This window comes from Schistocerca nitens, chromosome 3 (genome assembly GCF_023898315.1).
Source record: "Schistocerca nitens isolate TAMUIC-IGC-003100 chromosome 3, iqSchNite1.1, whole genome shotgun sequence".
NCBI lineage: Eukaryota > Metazoa > Arthropoda > Insecta > Orthoptera > Acrididae > Schistocerca > Schistocerca nitens.
The window spans coordinates 623,254,455-623,279,089 of NC_064616.1; positions in this window are offsets into that span (position 1 = coordinate 623,254,455).

The window sequence follows — 24,635 nt, forward strand, 5'->3', positions numbered from 1 at the left end:
TTGTTGATGATGATCCGTCCGTCGGATGGGGACGTTAAGCTTGACGGCCCCCTTGGTGCTATTTGCGAGGAGTAGGCTATTTGCCGGCACCCGGTTCACCGTCTCCCGTCTCTCATCATCAAACAACACAAACACTACACCACAGTCCACACACATACAATACATACATGTAGTATTACAAATATTGTAATGGAGCATGTTGTAAATAAATAATCAAAAGAAAACAGGGCAGTACCTCTTAGTTTTCAGAAGTCGGCTGCACAGAACTTACAAGACATAAAGAAATAGACACATATCAGTGGATAGAGCGTCTCTGTAAGTTTCTGACTCACATTACAGGTGTCTCATATGGACACCATTTGTGACGTGGCAAACGCCACGCGTGCCGTGGCCCACAAGAAAGACAGATTGTGGCGCGTACGTCACAGCACGTGACACTGCAGATCTTACTAGTGCCAGTAGCCGTCTCCAGCGGGGAGCGAGTAACTATTTCAGACGAGTTCAATAATTCTTTATTGCTCGTATAAATTCACGTAAGCTCTCGGAGCACACGAGAAATTTAAGACCTTTAGTATTGATTTCCCACGAGCCCTGCACGGAGCCGAGAGCCCACGAAGTGTGGCGGACAAGCCGACTAGGGTGATATCACAAGTTCGTTGCAGGGTTCGTATATCTCGACCCCGACGAACGCGCGTGCTGATACGATTTCCCGAGAACGTGCGACAGCAGGCCACTTTGAAAATCCGTTCATTGGGTTGCCTCTCTGCAGTCGCGAATTAATTCGTTGCGAAAACGCGGAGGGAATCATATGTCTGCATATTCTGACACGCCAGCCTTCTAGTGCAATTACGCTATGGCCCGGTTTACAAATAGAAACTGCGATAAAAATATGTCATTTTTCTGCATGTGTGGAGGAGTGCGGGGGTGATGGTGGGGGAGGGGGGGGAGGGATAATGAGGGCAAGAGGAAGAACTGTGAGCTGTTGTTCTCTTTCATCAGGGCGAACCCCAACTTTTCCGATAAAATTTCGAAGTCTCCGGCGGCTCGTTATACAGTAATTTCATATCGTTCGATTAATTGGCACAATGTAGCTTTGTATTTGTGCTATACTGCACTACAAATAATTACACAACAATGAAAAATATCAACGGTTTGCCCTGCGTGTCTTATTTGGAAAAGAATTTACTTTATGTACTCATAGTACTTGCCATTGACAACAGTAATGCCGATTTTACTCTTCACCGTCAAGCTTGTATTCCAGTATTGCTTGGGGTGTTTTACAGACAGTGTTAGTTCCACATTAACTGTAATACACAGCAGTGTGAATCGGTTACTGTTGAAGTGTGTATGAGTTTACTGAATGCTGTGGTATCGTCCAGCGATCGCGTTGCCACACCAACGGCGGCAGTGCAAATCGATACCACATATATTAACAAGGGCTCGCTGCAATCTGCAGCGATTTATGGAAGGGTCTCCTGAATAAAACGCTTCCTATCTCAGCATAGCAGCGCCCTCACACTGAGGTCAATATAATGTCGAGTTAGCAAGAGCATGGCCCAGTTCGAGATTTCAGCTACGACATGCAACGTCATCGAGTAGGACAGTCACACCTAAACTCTTCAGCTGAACTTATAGTGTTATTAACGTTGAACATTGTACGTCAAGAGAATAGTTCGTTAATTAGTACGTCGAGTGATGCTTTGCTAGTCAACGACAGTTGTAAACTATCCAGTACTCCTGTGACAAAGAAGTGTGTCAAAGTGAAGTAAATCTTTTATTCATTAATGTAATACACTGAGGTGACAACTGTCCTGGGATAGCGATATGCACATATACAGAATGCGGTAGTATCGCGCACACAAGGTATGAAAGGGCAGTGCTCTGGTGGAGCCATCATTTGTACTCAGGTGATTCGTGTGAATAGTTCCCAACGTGATTACGATCGCACGACGGGAATTAACAGACTTTGAACGCGGAATTGTAATTGGAGCTAGACGTATGCGACATTCCATTTCGGAAATCGTTAGGAAATTCAGTATCCCGAGACCCAATGTATGAAGAGCGTACTGACAATATCAAATTTCAAGCATTACCTCTCACCCGGCACAACGCTATGGCCGCCGACTTTCCGTTAACGACAGGAGCAGTGGCGTGTGTGTAGAGTTGTCAGTGCTAACAGACCAGCAACACTGCGTGAAATGACTGCAGAAATCAGTGTGAGACGTACAACAAACGTATCCGTGAGGGCAGTGCGGAGAAATGTGGCGTTAATGGACTATGGCAGCAGACGACCGACGCGAGTGCCTTTGCTAACAACACGACATCGCCTGCAGCGCCTTTCCTGGGCTCGTGATCATATCGGTTGGACCATAGGTAGCTAGAAAACAGCGGGCTGATCAGATGAGTCGTAATTTCAGTCGGTAAGAGGTGATGGTAGGGTTTGAGGGTGATGCAGACCCCACGAAGCCACAGATCCAAGTTGTCAAGCAAGCTGGTGGTGGCTTCATAATTATGTGGGCTGTGTTTACTTGGTATGGACTGGGTCCTCTGCTCCAACCTGAACCGATCATTGACTGGAAATGGTTATGTTCAACTATTTGGACACCAACTGCAGCCATTTGTGGCTTTCGTGTTCCCAAAACAACGATGTCACGTGACCGAGCCACAGTTGTTCGCGATTGGTTTGAAGAACATTCTGGACAATTCGAGCGAAAAATTTGGCAACCCAGATTGCCCGACATGAATCCCATCGAACATTTATTGGACATAATCGAGATACCAGTTCGTGCAAAAAATCCTGCACCAGGAACATTTTTGCACTTATAGACAGCTGTGGAGGTAATATACCTCATTATTCCTGCAGGGGACATCCAACGACTTTTCGAGCCCATGGCCCGTCGAGTTGCTGGACTACGCCGGGCTAAAGCAGACGCGACACGACATTAGGAGGTATCCCATGACTTCTGTCGCTTCATTGTGTATTCTCGTCTTAACATTTCGCCGTTCGCCGACACCACAGTGGTGTCGTGCGAGAAATAGCGGTCAACGGCCAGCGACACCACAGTGCTGTCGTGTGCATAGTATCGCGCAGTGGCCGGCGACAGCACTTTAGTATCTTTTTCATTCTGTTGGTGTTTTGTTTAGGTAACAATAAGTTACACACGTCAACAAGTTTTTTGTTTATATAAGTTCTTTTGCACTTTCATCATGGCAGACTAAAGAGACGATACAATTATTTACGATGAATGCGCGGTCGTCTTGTCTGACGTTCTTGACGACTTGGCCGATTGCGAAGAAGACATTGGATATCAAAAAAATGAAAGTGAGGCAGAATCGTCGGAAGATGGTGAAATACGTCCAAGAAGAATTCGGCGAACGCTATGGTTGCCAACTGATTCGGATGAACCAGACGAAGAAGAGAGACTATGATTTACTGAGGACCAATAATAAATTTGAAGGATCTCCCGATCCACACATAATTTCCAAGGATAGACAGAGCGTCGTGGATATCGCAGAATTATATATTGGGAACGATCTATTTGAATATATTAGTGACGAAACCAGCAAAGTATAACAGTCAAAATTGCAATAGAAGGAAACTGGTTAAAAAAAATGCCAAATTTGTCGACGTTACGGGACCCAAACTTAGAAAATAGTTTCGGCTTGCTATTCTTATGGGAACTGTAAAAAAAGCAAGGATCGTTGATTATTGGTCAACGAATCCGTTGATAGACACCCCGATATTTCGCAAAACAATGTCCCACAATCGATTCAGACAAATATTATCATTTTTATGTTTTTTTCCGACAACAACAATAAACCGGATAATGCCGACCGGCTTTTCAAAGTGCAATTCGTAATTGATTGTTTTTCCGAAAAGTTTAAATAAACGCTTAATCTAAATCAAAACATCTCAGTTGATGAAGGAATGATACCGTGGCATGGACAGTTAAATTTCAAAGTTTACAATCCGTCGAAGATTACGAAAAATGGCATACTCATTCAGATGCTGTGTGATTCGAGTACAGGATACATTTCCTCAGTCAAGATATATTCCGGCGCTGGACAACCTTTAGCAAAAACGGTGATGGAACTATTGACACCTTCATATGGAAAGTGGCATCACCTCTATATGGATAATTATTATAACAGTGTAGAACTTGCAGAGAAGTTACTTGAAAAGAAAATTCGAGTTTGCGGAACGATACGGCAAAATAGAGGATTTCCGGAAAAATTAAAGCGCGCAAAAGTCGATGTGTTTGAAGCTTGTCATCAACGGAAAGGTGACAAGAGGCCGGCGACATGCCAAGTAATACGATTAGCGCTGCCGGCGCAAAGCGAATAAATTTGTACGAGACGTGCGGAAGGAAAAGTGGTAATATTATACATACCGCTCTTTATGATAGTTAACAAATTTCAGACTTGTTTACAGTTAAGTTAAAATGGGAAATTTCATGCCATGCGTGCACTAATACTGATCTACCACTATGTTCCCTTTATTCTTCGTTTCTTCATAAATTAACTTAAATCACCAATAGAGCAAGTTTTATTCGATTAACATTAACAGCACAATATAATAATATTCTCATACCGACAAAAGTTCGTCTTTCATTAAAAACACATATAAATGATCTAGTAGAAAGCGTCGGAAACTCTTTAAGACTGTTCGCAGATGATGCGTTTGTCCATACGATAATAGCAACGCCAGATAACAGAACCGATTTGTAAAATGACCTACAGAAGATTAAAGAATGGTGCAGTCCCTGGCAGTTGATCCTGAACGTAAATAAATGTAACATATTGTGCATACAGAAGAAAAGAAATCCAGTACTGTACGACAACACTATTGATGACAAATTGCTGGAAACAGTATATACTGTAAATTATGTAGAAGTAACTATCACTAAAAACTTTTAATGGAATGACCACATTAAACAAATAGCACGAAAAGCAGACACCAGACTGAGATTCATTGGAAGAAAAAGAACTGTTGCTCACCAACGAAAGAAGTTGGTTTACAAGGCGCTTGTTAGACCGATTCTTGAATATTGTTCATCAATTTGGGACCCTTAGCAGGTAGGACTGATAGAAGAAACAGAAGAGATCCAACGATGAGAGACCCCTTTCGTCACGGAATTGTTTAGCCAGCGCGAAAGCATTACAGATATGCTCAACAAACCCCAGTGGCAGACGCTGTTGTGTGTCACGAAGAGGTTTACTATTGAAATTTCGAAAGACTAATTTCCTGGAAGAGTCGACAACATATTACTTCCCCCCACATACATCTCGCGAAATGACTGCGATGAAACAATTCGAGAAATTAGAACTAATAAAGAGGCGTACCGACAATAATTCTTCCCACTCACCATTCACGAGTGGAACAGGTAAGGAAGATCAGTTAGTGCTACCACTCATCGTTAAGTAGTTTACGGAGTATTGATGTAGATGCTGCAATGAGTTAAAAATTCTGAAAGTTTGAAATAGAAAGAAATCCTATAACGTCTAGTATATCGTTGTTTAACACCTGTCTTAAGCATATTACTGGTGGTTATGCATATCCACTACAATCAAGTGGTTCAAATGGCTCCGAGCACTGTGGGACTTAACTTCTGAGGTCATCAGTCCCCTAGAACTTAGAACTACTTAAACCTAACTAACCTAAGGACATCACACACATCCATGCCCGGCGCAGGATTCGAACCTGCGACCGTAGCGGTTGTGCAGTTCCAGACTGTAGCGCCTAGAACCGCTCGGCCACCGCAGCCGGCCCTACTACAATCCCTACGAAGTTATTGTGAACGTATTTTACAATTAATTTTTCGAGAGGTTCTAACTTTTGAATGACTTGAGAGATTCTTGTTAAATGGTTTTTGTAGACTTTGGTGATTTGCAATATGGTTTTTTAAGATATACTGCATTGTTTCTGGGGAAACTATGCTTTTGAAACTTAATTCTATGCATAATGCTACGTTAACAAAGAAAAATACTGCTGCAGGCACCAATTTTTTTCATGTAATAGAAGGGTAAGAGGTACATTTAGATCTTTTGATGAAAGACATATTAGCAGTACCGAGGTTTTAGTTTTCACTGCTATTTTTCTCTGAGGTCTACCCGACCTTGAAGTCTGCTGTCAGCCTTGAGGTGGTATGCGTTAGCGCAGCATCCGTTCAGTTCTCAGAAAGCGATAGCGAACCCAAGATTAACAGGATGGTGCAGCATTTTCCGCGGCAAGAAAAACGAACTGCGCTCACTCAGTTGTAAAGACAATGTCATTCCCCTCTGCGACACGTACCGCCTCTTTATTTCACTTGGTTCCACACAGAGGTACAGTCGATCAAATGTTTTTCCGGGATTTCGGAAAATCTTTCTGATCTGGAACCGAATGGTCGCAGAGATTGTTGCTGTATCAGAGGCGGCCCGCCAGTTACTCAACAACTTCTCGCGTCATTGAGTCTGTCTGGTCGTTTGTCTAGTGAGCCGTGAAAGATTCCATTGCAGCAGAAAGAGGCTATTCCGCTCCTGCATACGTCTTTTGGGAACTTCGAGTAACACTGCGGGAACCCTACCAGAATCTCGTCTTTCTTCTTACCACCGACACCGATGTAATAAGCAACGGAATAATCATTCGTTTTCCAGAAGGGTAGGGGAAGTTATCGGTTGCGCTCTTGTTAAAGCATCTAGCATGGCATTTACCTGCAGTGATTTAGGGTACACACGGCGGACATAAATCAGGGAGTCGGCCCGAGACTCAATCGGCTGTCCACCCACCTATGATTCGAGCACTTAGCCGCTTCTTATAATTCACGCTCGCATCCTGGGAGAGAAGTAATGAGGTACTCTGCCACTGCAGTCGTTCTGCTTAATAATATATACTAGCCATTGTTCTCCCAGCTACATTAGTACATTGAATCTCATCTTTTCGTTTCGTAGTTACCACGGAAACCACAGTCTCTTGGACAAAATAAAATGAATTACATACCTGCAAAAAGATTCATCCAGCTTATACCTTACAACGTGCTGTTTTGGAGCCCCGCTTCACCAGATGAAGAGTGTTGTTTAGGGAAGGACTGTTTCGGTTACATCAGGTATGCAGATGTGCTAAACCATTAGCGAAAAAAAATATGCTGCTTGTTTAGGGTCCTAAACTCAGAACTAATGGTCGGAAATGAATATTTAAGTAACTATCCTGCTCTCCCTCTCTCTATTTACAAAAATCCCGTCTGTCCAAATTTTTCGAGGCTGGATTCATAAAAAATAGAGAAACATTAAGTTGGTCGTTTTACTGTTGCAGATGTTTTACATCTTCCCCTCTCTTCTCCCCATCCCCAGCCCCCACCCACCCCTACTCGAATACAATGCACAGAATGTTCATCCAACGATGTAAAATTTTCAGGAAAGTCCTTCTTCGGGGTGTTGTTCAACTCACGCATCTCACTGACTCGAATGTCGGTTATTTCGTCAAAGGGTTGACCTTTCTGCGCTTTATCGTTTTGTGGTAGGTTCGACTGATGTCACCAAGTCTCGTCACCTGTCATGATATTTTCGATAAGAGAATCGTCTGCGTTGCGCATTTCAGTCAAGTCGCGGGAGGCGTTCACGAGCCGTTATATTTTTTTTTCGGAAGTCAAGGTGCGGAATAAACTTTGCACACACTTTTCTCTTTTTCAAAACCTTCTAGAGGATGTCTTGAATACTTGCTCCTTAGCGATTTGCGACATAATTACTTGACACATTACGGTCGCACGTGCATTTCTTAAAACCGCCTACCCACAACTGACTGGTCGATGCACATATGTTGTTTACAACTGTTAGTTCAAGCTGCCGTCGTTGTTATTGCGCCGATGTGTCTTATACGCCAGGAATAAAATGAGCCTCGGAACATTATGAACGGACGGTTTATATGTGTTATAAAGAGGACTCTATAGTTAGATATGTTTCCTTGAAAAACAGTAGTGTGGTGAAGTGAATATTGAACTAAAACAGAAGTAATATAACTGACTAAGCAACAGTTTCTTTTTCATATTACCAGCTTCCTTTTTGATTTAATTGTTTAAATGTAGCCAGCATAAGCACGAATTGCTTTAAGCAATAAAGTGATAGTTTATTGTTAAACACTGTACGTACTAAGGTGTGGTCACTTGCTTGTTTTTCGACAGTGCATACGTTGACTCGTTTCACATCCCTGAATGTTCTTCTCCTTGACTGAATTTTCTAAACACGATGAATAAATGAATAAATTTAAGCAGCCAACAAATTTGTTCGATGATAAGACTGAGTTGTGGAGCAAAGACTTTTTTCCAGGTGATAGGGGAAGTTATCGATTGCGATCTTGTTAAAGCAAATAGCATGGCATTTACCTGCAGTGATTTAGGATACACACGGCGAACATAAATAACGGAGTGGGTCCGAGACTCAATCGGCTGTCGGCCCACCTACATTGAAAACTCATTTCTGCCAAATACTTAACCATTTTAGATAAAACAAGAGTGCTAAATAGATATGTTCGTACATGTAGTCTCTAAAATTAACAGGAATATGTAAGTACTAATAAGTAACAGTTTAGTGTACTACGCAACATTATATCTATGCAGACAGCGGGCAGTTTTATCTTGGCGTCTCTGTACACGAACTGTCATCTTTGGTTCATTGTAGTATAATGTTTATATTGTTATTATTTATATATTTAACACGCTCCATTACATGTGAATGTGAAAGTTTATACAGGGTGAGGCAACTAAGACAGGTCATCCCAAATATATCCAGAATGAATGAATATATGGAGACGCCGGTTCCGCCAAGTTATAATGGACAACATACCGAGTTTCCTGACGTTCGAAAGTAATTTTTTTCGTTTATAGTCGACGAGTTACGACACCGACTTTGTTTTTACTAATGTAACTATATAGTTTTTTTGTAGTATTTGAAAGAAGTTTCTACGAGAATTTCGGCATATCATGTATGGGACTTGATCAAATAGTATCGAGATAATAGCGACACATAGTACTGCCCCCACCCCGCGCCCCTGCCCCCCCCCCTCCACCAGCCAGGAGAAGAAGAGGTTCCACAATCGTCTCTCCTATTATACCAAATATAAGCCAACACCTAACTCAGGTGTGGGTCTTGTGTTTATCTGTGCCTTTCAATCCCATTAATTTGTGTTCTGTTGTTATAGCACTCAGATAACTTGCTCGTAAAGCTGTTGAAACATTCACAATGTGAACGACAGCCGAACAAGTGAATATCCTTTATGGCAAATGTCGTAAAACCATTAGAACAGCAGTGCCTTTGTATGCTGAAGCGTATCCAGATCGTGCCAAGCACTCATGATCTGTTTTTGGAAACATCATACAAAAAAGTTGTAGAAAATGGAAGTGTGGAGAATAAAATACGCTAAGGAAAAAGAAGAGCAACTGATGAATGAAATGAAACTAGCATTTTAGCAATAATAACAAACAATGCAAATGACACTAAGAGTCATCTTGGATGTACGAGAAGGATCAAACAAACGAGATATCTGTGAACACTACACTCCGTCGCATTTCATTCTGTTCACATTTCGCTGTATCTACAGCTTCGCGACAATGATTTCCAAAATAAGTTACACATCTCCGAATGTTATCTACGAAGAGTGCAAATAAATGCGTCATATGGCTCTGAGCACTATGGGACTTAACAGCTGAGGTCATCAGTCCCCTAGAACTTAGAACTACTTAAACCTAACTAACCTAAGGACATCACACACATCCATGCCCGAGGCAGGATTGGAACCTGCGACCGTAGCGGTCGCGCGGTTCAAAACTGAATGCGTCATATGTATGCAACATTTTTCTTAAGGAAGAAGCATCGTTTACAAACCATTGTCAAGTCAATCTTCGCAGTATGCACTAATCGACAGTTTAAAATCCACGCTGACACAAATAAGTGAAAAAAAACAACGCTTCTATCAACGTTTGGTGCATGTTTTTCAAGACTCGAATAACTGGTACCCGTTTTATTGATGGAAATCTAAATGCACTCTAAGATATGCTGCTGCCGCAGTTATTGGAAGACATCCTACTGCACATAAGGCAATCAGTGTGGTACTAACATGACGGATGCTCCTACCATTCTGCACGTGTAATGACAGACCCTCTTAAGAAAACATTTGGAGAGCATCGGACGCTCGTTGAGGAAATGCAAAATGATCTGCACACTCACCAAACTTAACACTTCTACACTTTTATCTGTGGAGAAAATTAAAACAATACGTCTATTAGTAAACACCGACGACCCCCGAATGAATGAAATCCTTATAACACAGGCTGTACTGCCGTTAGCTCCAAATGAAATTCAACGTGTAGTACTATTTCTCCTGAATCACTTCATACCGTATATCAATGCTCAAGATCAACATTCTGAGTATTGATATGGCAGCCGTGATAATAATCACACGAACTGAACCTGAGTTAAGTGTTTGTTTGCGTGTAGTATAATAGGACAGACGTTCGTGGAACATCTTCTCGTGGCGCCGGCCAGTGGTTTGCTGCACTGTTATCTTGATACTATTTGATCGAGTCCCATACATGTTATGTCGCTGAAGTTGTCTCAAAAGTTTCTTTCGAATTCCACAGAAAAAAGGATGTAGTACCATAAAAAAAACAACGTCTGTGTCGTAATTTGGCGACCATTAATGATGATGTTTGGTTTGTTGGGCGAGTAACTGCGCAGTTATCAGCGCCCGTAGATAGTTCCAATTTTTACAGTCTCATGCAAGAAACTCTATTATAAACACATGTGAGAAACGAAGCAGCTGTAACTGGATGCACAGGATCCCAGATATCAGTAGCGTATCATTTAAATTAAGTTATTTTGTGAGTGAAAGCGGCACACATTCACTAAATTTAATTTCCATCCTAACTGCCAAGATTAGTACGAATATTTAGTTTTTTATTTGCCTGAACAACTTAAACTTTAATGCAACTACTTTAGTTCACAACAACTCTTCAGCTTGAAGTTTACCAGCCTACACAATGCACGCATTAAACCATAATCTACTGACGTAATTGAAATATAGGTTGAAAATAATTTGGCTCCGTTACTAGCACACGTTGTTGATGATAGGACTGTAACTGATGCTTCACCATAGCTCTCCACATTGTTTTTTTTCAAACCGTTCGTTTCACGTACATGTTTACGTGTGCTTCTCCCACACGATTCATCACCTCAGATACTACAGTCCGAACGATTCTTTTCCAGAAACTCTGACTTGCTCTCAGTACACCAGAAGACCCAGTCTCTCGTAAGTCTCTATTCACGATTAAAACTTCTTTCCGATTAAGATGAAATCTTTTGTTAAACTTTCCTCTGTACATTCGTTCGTCTCTCTGTGTACTACATCCCCCTGCATCAGAAATCAAACTGAAAGGAGTGTTGATTCAGTCACACTTCATTTCGATTAAGTGTTTTTTGTCTCGATTACCGGAGAGATCTTTGCTTTATTTACCGATCGCTCGTTTGCAGATTTCCATATACCTCTGCTATATGGTAAGTACTTACGTACTTATGCTCTTTGGTGTGAATAGCTCGGCCGATGAACGACTTTAGCGTGGCCGTGCCGTGTGAGCACGTTAAATCTGAATGAAGGAAGATGCAGTTGTAAGGATACAGTTGTAAGGGGGCAGTTGTACTGAGTTAGTCTGTTACGGTTAAACGTGGGCAGTGCTAAGTGGGCTTCTCACGCAGTACAGTGAGAAACACATCAAAAACGTGGTTTCTGAATACCAAAACCGAGCCACGGATTCCAAGGCGACTATGCACAAAAAATGGCTGAAAGTTCTACAATATTTTCCTAAGATCCTGATCTCGAACATACTTGAAAATTTTCTTCTTATCTTTATCCGTCTCAGAGATACAGATGATCAAAGTTACCACACGTAAACGTAAAATCCGGTGTGAGGTGAAATCTAAATAACTAGTAACATCATAAAATTGCTCAAATTTTAACGGTATATTCTCTAGGCATTTATCTAGAACTACAGTCTTCCTGTTTCCAAAAATATTTATTCCTTCTCTGGAAACACCCCAAAAACCTATATTTTGATTACCGTTGACATGTACAGTTGCTAAACATTGCAACATGCGTTTTTCAAAGTATCAGTTGAAAAACACTGCCTCGGAAAACCGCAAAGAAAACTTACTATATTTTCGCCGTCACCAGCGGACCAAAACCCACCCGCTGATTCCAAGGCGAATATGCACAGAAAATTGCTGTAATTTTCGCGATGTTTTCCTTAGATCCTGATCTCTAACAACCTTGAAAATGTTCTGCATGTCTTTATCCGTTTCCGAGATACAGGGGTTCGAAGTTACCCTATTTTCACACGAAAAATAAGCAAGTAATATCCGGTGTGAGGAGAAAACGTCGTTTATGAAGTGGCGTAGGACGGAGAAATATTCCCTAACGTATCTCCGTTATCTTCAGTAGGATTCTGGGAAACTCATGTTGAAGTACTGAAGCACAAGCAAAATTTTTGTGCGCATTGATCCGGTCTGAGACGTAAAATTAGTTTTGCGTTATTTCAATTTCACATAACTGAAATATGAAAATTTTACTGGTGCATAAAGTTCTTTTCATATAAGTGACATGCCATGCTATAGCAGGGAAAAGAAGGGAACCAGAACGGAAACAGGCTCCTATCGGAACGCAAAAAAGACTAATATGCACCTGTTTTAAAAGACTGACTGAAAAGTGGGGTACCAGCAGCCTCGTTCTACCTTTCTAGGCACCCTTAAAAATTTTCTCAAATATTTTGGCATGAAAACATATTCGCGCTTTTTATGTTAAGAGAGAAGGAGACAGTGGCAGTGGTAAACAGGCGGAAAAGTAATAAATACTGGAAATAATAAACAGTAGTTGTGGTAAAAAAAAAGAGCGAAGGAGACAATGGCTGTGTGAGGCAAAGAGAGGGACACAATGGCAGTGGAACATAGTTGACAGTGACAGAGGGAGACAGCGCCACTGGGAAAAGAATAGAGATATGGAGAAAGTGGAACTGGGTTGGAGTCAGTGATACTGAGAGGCAGAGACTATGACAATCACAACGAGGAAGAGAAAAATAGTGACAGTGAGAAGAGACAGCAGTAGTGGGGAGGAATCAGTGAGACTGTAGCAGTAAAAAAAGAGCAAGAGGGAGACAATGAGAGTAGACGGCAGTGACAGGACAGAACGAAGGAGACTGTGGCTGTGAGACAGAAGACTATGACAGTTAGGTAGACACAAAGAGATAATCGTAATGAGTTGGACGAATGAGTGCGTGAGAATGGGCAAGTAGAAGTGGGTGGGTATGAGTTACTTAGAGCGATGGACTAGTGGATGTGAGCGAGTTACAGTTAGGGGAGCTTGTGGGAGTGATAGTTGAGTTGCATGTTAAAAAGAGCGTGAGTATCTTCGTATGCCAAAATTTTTGAGAAAATTTGTAAAGATGCTGAGGAAGGTAGAATGAGGCAGCTGGTGCCCACTTTTCACTAAGAATATTTTAATTAAACAGGAGAATATTCGCCTTCTTCGCGCTCCGATAGCAACTTTTTTTCCCTGATTATGCACTACTCCTCTTCATCTGAGTGGAAACGGAATTATCAAACAACAGCTTGTCTGACACAAACAACCTTCAAACGGCCTCTTCCGCCTCAGCGCTGCTTCCCCCACAAATTCACAATAACATGCACTTCGTGGTAAAGCTATTTAGCGCCGATTCTCAATAACGGATTATGATTTTTGAAAATAGGAAATAGTACTTCTAGACAAATGCCTAGAAAATATACCACTAAAATTTTAGCAATTTGCTGCGGTTGGTTATTTAGATATTCGCTGCTGATGACGAAAAATGGTGAAAAACGCTTTTTTCGTGTTTTCACAGGAACCGCCCACGAACTAAATTGTGCCCCCATAAGCCCCTTAAGGAGCATCGTAGACCATATTTAATGCGAAAAGAATCAAACGATTTGCTTCTTTTGCTTAAGCTGAGGGAAGTTTGTAATATCCAGACTTTGACCCTGTACTGTAGGATTGTTATAACTGGGTTTACAAACGATCCCTGGCCCAACAGCTATCCAAAACTCTTGACACTACCTTTATATCACCACTAGACCTCGAGATAAGGTCCCCGGAAAACCTCCGTTTTCGTGCGCGGCGTTTTGGGACGTACTGGAAGTGCATGCTGTCACTTGCGTATCGATTTTGAAACTGGTATTGAGAGTTGCTGCAGTGTTAATTTTGAGAGAGCGATTAAATGTCTCTTAACAGTATGGGACTTAACACTGAGGTCATCAGTCCCCTACAACTTAGAACTACTTAAACCTAACTAACCTAAGGACAGCACACACATCCATGCCCGAGGCAGGATTCGAACCTGCGACAGTAGCAGTCGCGCGGTTCCGCATTGGAGCGCCTAGAACCGCTCGGCACGGCGGCCGGCTCTCTGGATTAATTTAGACAGGTACTGGTCTCTCCTCTCTTCCTCAGCGATCCGATGTAAGGTTTTAGTGTTCTTTTCCTATGGCTTGATATGTATCTAGAGATAGTGTTACTCATTGGGTCCTCTGACGAACCGTGTAACAGAATAACGATTCAGCGCTTTGATTACGTTCACGTCCCATATTTGACCCACGGTCGGAAGTTAGTCAATTGTTGTTTTCATTGATCAGACAGATAGGATATATTTCTGTGTTTACTTAATATTGCCGATTCAATAATCCAGCGGAATGTGTCTGTATTAAGCGTAGCATATGCTACGTGTTGTATTAACTTATGTGAGGATGTGTCATAGGAATTAAATCATAAGTTTATTGAAATTTCCATTTTGACTACCTCAGTCCGACTAATAGGAAGAGGAGGAGATTAGTGTTTGACGTCTCAGACGGAGCACAAGCTCGGATTAGGGAAGGATGGAGAAGGAAAGCAGCCATGCCCTTTCGGAGGAACCATTCCGGCACTCGCCCTATGCGATTTAGGGAAATCACAGAAAACCTAAATCTGGTGGTCTGATGCGGGTTTGAACCGTCCAGCATGCTAACCAATGCGATACCCCGCTCGGTTATCCGATTGGAGTAATGATAAATAAACATTTTGTAATTAATGCCAGTTTGGATTTGTAGCTTATTTGTGCCTCAGTAAGATGTCTGAGGAGCTCCTGTTGCATGTGGTTCGGATTCCACGTTGAACAATAGGCCCCCTTTCCCCGTTAGGATTTCTGGGGTAGGTTAGGGACACACAACGGGCGACGTGGCTTCCAGTTGAAAGACTTGCACCAGGTCGCTGAACCACACGAAATTATTGTTATTATTCCCTCAAATGCACTATCTGATCCAAAGTGTCCGGATATCTATTAGTGGACATTAATGTGGGGTATGTCCATCCTTCGCCTTTCTCACGGCTTGAACTCTGCTGGCAACACCTTCAACGAGGTGAAACTTTCTGGCAGATTAAAACTGTGTGCCGGACCGAGACTCGAACTCGGGACCTTTGCCAGCGCGGGCAAGTGATCTACCAACTGAGCTGCCCAAGCACGACTCACGTCCCGTCCTCACAGCTTTACTTCTGCCAGTACCTCGTCTCCTACCTTCCAAACTTGGTACAGCACCTGCCCGCGAAAGGCAAAGGTCCCGAGTTCGAGTCTCGGTCCGGCACACAGTTTTAATCTGCCAGGAAGTTCCATATCAGCGCACACTCCGCTGCAGAGTGAAAATTCATTCTGGAACCTTCAACGAGGAGTTTGAATGTCTGTGGAGGAATGGCAGCCCATTGTTCCCCAAGAGCTGAAAGTAGAGGTCGAAGTAATGTTGGAGCGAACTCGACTTGTAACTCATTCCAAAAATTCCATTTGGGTTCAGATCAGGACTCTGTGCAAGTCGGTCCATTTCAGGACTATAATTGTCCACAAACCATTGCCTCACAGATGATGCTTTATGTCAGAGTGCATTGTCATGCTGATATATCGTCTCCGAACTGTTCCTCTGCTGTAAGCAGTACGCAGTGCCATAAAATGTGTTCATAGCTTTCCGTATTTAGCGTTATCTTAAGCACAATAAAGGAACCGTATCCCAACCACAAGGAACACCCTCATACTGTAACACCTCCTCCTCTATATTTCACTTTTGGAGCTACACATGATGGCAGGTAAGGTATTCCAAGTATATCCTAAGTGCAAACCCTTCCATCGGACTGCCACAGAGTACAACGCGATTCATTATTCGTTTCCAGGCATTCACTGTCCAGAGGTGCCTCTCTTTACATCAGCTCAGGCGGAGCTTAGCGCCGGCTACAGGGATGCGTGGCTTATGAGCAGCTGCTCGACCATTTTACCCAATTGTTTTCAACTCCCTACGCACAGCTATTGTGGTATCTGGTCTGCTGGTAGCACTCTGGAGCTTGATGCGATCTTTCCTCCACAATGCTCGGCGATCTCTGCCCGTCAGTATATGTGGACTACCTGGGCTAGGTTGAACTGTGGTTGTTACCTCGCATTTCCATTTAAGAACCGTGTCACCAACAGCTTTAGAGTGGAAGAAATGTCCCCGATGGATTTGTTGCACAGGTGACATCTATTGAACAGTCGACGTTGGAAGTCAGTGAACTCTTCTGACTGACGCATTCCGCTGTTACTGGTTCTCTACTGAGAACACATTACCCCTCGCCTCCTTTTATATTGGTGGGTCTGCCTTACGTGACACCTAGCAAACAGTTCCGCATTACATAGGGGGTCCAGTTACTTTTCATCAGATGACATACGTACAACAGGCAGCGAGAGCACCAAAACGAGCCAGAGTCATGTTCTCCTCTGCTGCGCCATGTCGCATGCCATGATCCTATGGTGCTGTGTAGAGCTACCCGCACAGGGAAAACAGGTAGTGTTGTATTCAGTCTACAAAATATGCGCCGGGTACCATTTTGTCGACAACCTACGCCGCGAGCTTGTACTGTGTTTGGTGCTTGCTTCTGGCTGGATTTCCTATAAGAGTAAGACTTACTTGGGCTTTATCCACTTCTTCTTCCGTATCCGGAAGCACCAATTATATCTTCCCTTCCCAGTAATTACCAACGTAGGTAGCTTTGTCATTGACTTTCAAAATATCGTCTTTAGTGCATGTCATAAACATATCTGGGCAAATCAATAGATGGTCCAAGTCCTGTATTGCTCCGCATTCACACCTATCGCTATCACTGTAGCCCCATTTAAATAGGTTTGATTTGCACCCAGTTACTGCAGTGCGCAGCCGGTTTAATGACCTCCAAGTTGTAAGGTAGTTGAATTCCTGCAGATCCCTCCTCAAGTAGTTCCATTGTGGAGTGTGGCACCATTTCTTACCAGAGAGATAGCCGCCTTGCGACGGGCTTGGTGGCGAGCTCTTCAGCAGTTTCAATGAAACTCCTGCGGGATTTCAGCCGGACACGTTGTTTTCGGTGCATATGCATCGGGTGTCGAGGATCATTCTTTTGTTTTGATCTTTCGACCTCCACGGCTACTTGTCTGCGGATAGTGGCTGGTGCTATGCCTATGATGGGATAAATTTTGTTTTTGGGAGTTGGTTTAAGGCATCCTGTGGCAATACGCACAGTTTCGTTTGCCGGCCGCTGGTGGCCGAGCGGTTCTAGGCGCTTCAGTCTGGAACCGCGCGACCGCTACGGTCGCAGGTTCGAATCCTGCCTCGGGCATGGATGTGTGTGATGTCTTTAGGTTAGTTAGGTTTAAGTAGTTCTAAGTTCTAGGGGACTGATGACCTGAGATGTTAAGTCCCATAGTGCTCAGAGCCATTTGAACCATTTGAACAGTATCGTTTACGGCGACGTCAACTTGCTTAGTGTGAGCAGAGTTCCTCCAAACTGGCGCCGCTTATTCCGCTGCTGAGATACTCAGCGCCAAACCCGTGGTGCACAAAACGTGTGGTTGAGCTCCCCACGATGAACCGGTTAGCTTCTGCAGTATGTTGTTCCTGGCACAGACCTTTTTTTAGTGTTGTGACAGTGCTGCTTAAAAGTAAGCGCTCTGTCCAATGTTACTCCCAGGTATTTTGGGCTGTTTGAATGCTTCAGCTCTTCCCCTTGCCACATGACTCGGTGTTTCCGTTTGGCTTGTTTGTTCCTAAGGTGGAAGGCGGATACTTGAGATTTACTAGGGTTTGGTTTGAGATTATTGCCTTCGTAACAGGTAGCAAGTTCTGTTAAAGCTCCTGTGAGATTCTCCTCCACTTGTTCAAAGGTTTTATCCTGTGTGACCACTGCTGCATCATCGGCATAAATGAACATTCGTGTCTGGTGGCTGATGGGAAGGTCATTCGTATAGATGTTAAATAATATTGGAGCCAAGACACTACCCTGTGCAAGTCCATTTTTTTGTGTCCTCCATCGGCTGTTTTTAGATTGTAAGGTTACATAGTAGCGTCTGTTCTGTAGCATGCATTGCACGAACATAGAAAGGGTGTAGTCCTTAGTGACATTATACACTTTCTGGGTAAGCAATTTATGGTTAACTGTGTCATATGGGGCACTGAGATCCAGGAATGCGACCCCAGTTACTTCTCGTCTCTGATAGCCGTCTTCGATGTACTGCGTGAGATTAAGGATTTGGCCACAGCATGATTTTCCTGGTCGAAATCCAGCTTGTTCGTTAATGAGGGCTTTGTCCACATAATCAGCTGTGCGTCTGAGGATCATTCGCTCCAGCACTTTAAATAGATGACAAATCAGTGAGACAGGCCGGAAATTTTTAGCTTCAGCTGGGTCTTTCCCTGGTTTTAGTAACGCAACAACCCGAGCTTTCCTCCACAGTTTAGGAATTTGCATTGTTATAATACAGTTATTCATTAGCTCTAGGATCCACGCTTGTACTCTCGGCCCAAAATGTTTGATTTGCTCAGATCTCAGATCGTCGAGGCCAGCGGCCTTATTGTTTTTCAAATCGCTGATGGCGTCTTGTAGCTCCTGAATGAAGAACGGGCGAGCTAGGAAGCTAATCTCCTCGTTCAATTTTATTTTGATTTTGCCATTCCTGATCTTCCTTTTAGTTTTTCCGTTAATGAGCAGTTGGTGAGCTATCTGATCAGGTGCACCAAAACCAAAGATTTAACGACTGACCTGTAGTATTTAACCGTGCCCATTCTTTGCGTAACCGCCGCCATGCAGAAGTTTGTGTTCTGTGCCGAACTCCCTATCTGTACCGAACTTGTAACTACTGTTTTCGTTCTAATAAAGGAAGCAGGAGCACCGTTACAACACTCATCACCACACACCATAATGTGGCTTGCGGAGTGCAGATCTAGATGTAGAAAATCGAAAGCTGTTTCAGTTAGACATTAGTAAATTGATTTTTTTAAAGCTAGGAAATATTTTTCAAGAACTATGTACTAACAATAACTTACATTTGATGGATTATGTGGATACTTTATATGTACTATTTCGGTGCATTTTTTGAGCACCTCTGTTTTCGTACAGTAGGGCACATTGTGTAACAAAAAAATGGTTCAAATGGCTCTGAGCCCTATGGGACTCAACTGCTGAGGTCATCAGTCCCCTAGAAATTAGAACTACTTAAACCTAACTAACCTAAGGACATCACACACATCCATGCCGGAGGCAGGATTCGAACCTGCGACCGTAGCGGTCGCGCGGCTCCAGACTTTAGCGCCTAGAACCGCTCGGCCACTCAGGCCGGCCCTTGTGTTACAACTGGATACAGTATCTTAATAATAAATTGTCAGTAATCAATAATTAATTCGAAATAGTATACAGCTCTTTTGAGGTGAGATTCAGTTTTAGTTTTTTAATCGGTCGCTGAATGCCATATTCACCACATGTCGCACTACCGAGTAGTAACGGTTGCTTCAGCACATTATTAACTGTACATTTTAGTAAGATGGGAACGAGTGCTTGGAGCAGTGGAGTTTTTGTGGAGGGCTGCCCACTGTACTGTGTCGAGGGCTGCCCTGCCGCCTGTGACCGACATGGGACACCGGCCACTGCACCGGCTCCTCTCTGCTTCCTGCTCCACAGCCCACTTCTTCAGCGGGCTTTGTGCTACGAAAGTACACTTTCAGTACGGAGTGCACGTTATGAAGGAAGGGTATGAATACATGCTAGACGTGAACGGCAGTACACACGTTAACAGCCCTGTTGTGCGCAAGGCTGGTCATACCTTTAGAAATAATCAATGGGGAAAAGCGATGTATGAGAAGTAATATTCTAAAGTCTTGTCTCTTCGCATTAATAAAATCTGAGTTCGAAGTCGCAAGTTACAGATTTGCTAGAGCGCCTTAGCTCTACAGGTTTTGCATTACGGTTAATACTAGACTTTTATAATGTCAAAAAACTGATTTACTTTCCTCGTTTTTGCTCAATGATGTATATAGCATGATATTCCGAGACGATTCTTCGTTAGAAAGTGTCCATTGTACAGAAGCCTTTAATGAGGATAATATGTGGTGTCTACTTTCCTGAACGCGACTCTTTTAACCGAGCAACAGGTCACACTACAGTTACTCCCTTATAAAATTTCTTGTGAACAGCTAATCACGGTTCGAAAATAATAGTAACACTCTCCATCACAGTCTTAGTATGCCACAAAAAGGAGTTAAGTATTTAGCCATAAAAAAATCTTTGAGTTTGTATATAGTGATGCGAAGAATCTATAGATAGTAGAATAACCTTCAGAAGAAACTGAAATCATATCCACGTGACAACATCTTCCATTGCGTAATGTTAAAATACAGGGTGTTTCAAAAATGACCGGTATATTTGCAACGGCAATAAAAACTAAACGAGCAGCGATAGAAATACACCGTTTGTTGCAATATGCTTGGGACAACAGTACATTTTCAGGCGGACAAACTTTCGAAATTACAGTAGTTACAATTTTCAACAACAGATGGCGCTGCAAGTGATGTGAAAGATATAGAAGACAACGCAGTCTGTGGGTGCGCCATTCTGTACGTCGTCTTTCTGCTGTAAGCGTGTGCTGTTCACAACGTGCAAGTGTGCTGTAGACAACATGGTTTATTCCTTAGAACAGAGGATTTTTCTGGTGTTGGAATTCCACCGCCTAGAACACAGTGTTGTTGCAACAAGACGAAGTTTTCAACGGAGGTTTAATGTAACCAAAGGACCGAAAAGCGATACAATAAAGGATCTGTTTGAAAAATTTCAACGGACTGGGAACGTGACGGATGAACGTGCTGGAAAGGTAGGGCGACCGCGTACGGCAACCACAGAGGGCAACGCGCAGCTAGTGCAGCAGGTGATCCAACAGCGGCCTCGGGTTTCCGTTCGCCGTGTTGCAGCTGCGGTCCAAATGACGCCAACGTCCACGTATCGTCTCATGCGCCAGAGTTTACACCTCTATCCATACAAAATTCAAACGCGGCAACCCCTCAGCGCCGCTACCATTGCTGCACGAGAGACATTCGCTAACGATATAGTGCACAGGATTGATGACGGCGATATGCATGTGGGCAGCATTTGGTTTACTGACGAAGCTTATTTTTACCTGGACGGCTTCGTCAATAAACAGAACTGGCGCATATGGGGAACCAAAAAGCCCCATGTTGCGGTCCCATCGTCCCTGCATCTTCAAAAAGTACTGGTCTGGGCCGCCATTTCTTCCAAAGGAATCATTGGCCTATTTTTCAGATCCGAAACGATTACTGCATCACGCTATCTGGACATTCTTCGTGAATTTGTGGCGGTACAAACTGCCTTAGACGACACTGCGAACACCTCGTGGTTTATGCAAGATGGTGCCCGGCCACATCGCACGGCCGACGTCTTTAATTTCCTGAATGAATATTTCTATGATCGTGTGATTGCTTTGGGCTTACCGAAACATACAGGAGGCGGCGTGGATTGGCCTCCCTATTCGCCAGACATGAACCCCTGTGACTTCTTTCTGTGGGGACACTTGAAAGACCAGGTGTACCGCCAGAATCCAGAAACAATTGAACAGCTGAAGCAGTACATCTCATCTGCATGTGAAGCCATTCCGCCAGACACGTTGTCAAAGGTTTCGGGTAATTTCATTCAGAGACTACGCCATATTATTGCTACGCATGGTGGATATGTGGAAAATATCGTACTATAGAGTTTCCCAGACCGCAGCGCCATCTGTTGTTGAAAATTGTAACTACTGTAATTTCGAAAGTTTGTCTGCCTGAAAATGTACTGTTGTCCCAAGCATATTGTAACAAACGGTGTATTTCTATCGCTGCTCGTTTAGTTTTTATTGCCGTTTCAAATATACCGGTCATTTTTGAAACACCCTGTATGTTGTCTGTGTGTGTGTGAAAGAGAGAGAAATGGTTAAAATGGCTCTGATTACTATGGGACTTAACATCTGAGGTCACCAGTCCCCTAGAACTTAGAACTGCTTAAACCTAACCAACCTAAGGACATCACACACAACCATGCCAGAGGCAGGACTCGAACCTGCGACCGTAGCGGACGCGCGATTCCAGACTGGAGCGCCTAGATCCGCTCGACCACAACGGCCGGCGAAAGAGAGAGAGAGAGAGAGAGAGAGAGAGAGAGAGAGAGAGAGATTACACATAGAATTATGTATAAATCAACATAGCAATGAGGCTGGTGTAAAAAATTATCCTGTGAACCGTTAGCTTGTTTCCGTGGTTTTGACTGAGAAGCGTATTGTATTTGTAAACTAGATGAAACGTTCCACATCATACCGAGAGATTATAAATATGATCCTTGGAACAAGCAGACAGTGAAACTAATGTACAAATACAGCCATAGGTGGCGTATTATTTGATTATTTTGACGATTTCGCTCGTCAAAAGTAAGCGTCTTCCGATATTAATAGCCGCAGTGGCAATAAGTAAAAAGCACCGCTCAGCAATATGAACACCAAGTAACTAGATGAAACATAATAATTTCCATTTCATGTCCTTTAAATATTTACACCTAATTGTTTTTATGAGTTAACTGATTCTAATTGTGACTCATTGATTGTGTAGTCGTAGTACGTTTTATCGTCTTCTGAAGTTCAAAATTTTACATTTTAGATTTTCTTCTCTCTGATGCTGCCTGTCATCTGGATTAGTATATTACTCGTATATGCGATAATACACTGAAGTGACAAAAGTCATGGGATACCTCCTAATATCGTGGGGGAGTTCCTTTTTCCCGGCCTAGTGCAGCAACTTGACGTGGCATGGACTCGACAAGTTGTTGGAAGAAGAAAATACTGAGTCTTGCTGCCTCTGTAGCCGTCCATAATTGCGGAAGTGCTGCCGCTGCAGGATTTTGTGCACGAACTGGCCTCTCGATTATGTCTCATGAATGGTCGATGCGATTCACGTTGGGCGATCTGGGTGGTCAAATCATTTGCTCGAACTGTCCAGGATGTTCTTCAAACCAATCGCAAACAACTGTGGACCGGTGAAATGGCGGATTGTCATCCATAAAAGCCGGCCGCGGTGGTCTAGCGGTTCTGGCGCTGCAGTCCGGAACCGCGGGACTGCTACGGTCGCAGGTTCGAATCCTGCCTCGGGCATGGGTGTGTGTGATGTCCTTAGGTTAGTTAGGTTTAAGTAGTTCTAAGTTCTAGGGGACTTATGACCTAAGATGTTGAGTCCCATAGTGCTCAGAGCCATTTGAACCATTTTTTTCATCCATAAAAAAAAATCCATCGTTGTTTGGGAAAATGACGTCCATGAAAAGCTGCAAATTATCTCCAGGTAGCCGAACATCCAGAGGATCCAGTCCATTCCATGTAAACACAACCCACGCCATTATGGAGGCACCACCTGCACGCACAGTGTCTTGTTGACAGCTTGTGGCCATGGCTTCGCGGGCTCTGCGTCACACTCGAAACCTACCATCAGCTCTTGCCGACTGAAATCGGGACTCATCGATCAGGCCAGGGTTTTCCAATCGTCTAGGGTCCAGCCGATACAGTCACGAGCCCAGAAGAGGCGTTGCAGAAGATGTAATGCTGTTAGCAAAGGAACTGGTGTCGATCGTTTGCTGCCATACACCATTAACGCCAAATTTCGCCGCTCTGTCCTAACGGATACGTTCTTCGTACGTCCCACTTTGATTTATGCGCTTATTTCACACATCGTTGCTTGTCTGCTAGCACTGACAACTCTACGCCAACGCTTCTACCTCCGGTCTTTAAGTGAAGGCCATCGGCAACTGCGCTTCCAATGGTGAGAGGTAATTGTCGAAATGTGGTATTCCCAGCACGCTCTTGACACTGTGGATCGTGGAATAATGAATTCCCTAACGATTTCCAAACTAGAATGTCCCATGCATGTAGCCCCGACTACCGTTCCTCGTTCAGTGTGTCAATTCTTGTCGTGTGGCCATAATCACCTCGGAACCATTTTCACATGAATCATTTAAGAACAAATGACAGCTCCGTCAATGCACTTATATTTTGTACCCTCTATACGCCATAGTACCATCTGTATATGTGCGTATCGCTATCCCATGACTTTTGTCACCTCAGTGTGAAGCTACTTTCCAGATGTTCCAGTAAGAACCATACGAACGGTGGAAGTTCAAAAGGACTACATTATATACACTTATTCATGTTGCAGCTTCGGTCGGTGGATGAAGAAGTGTTATGGATCAGTGTGTTATTCGCTTTTTTAAC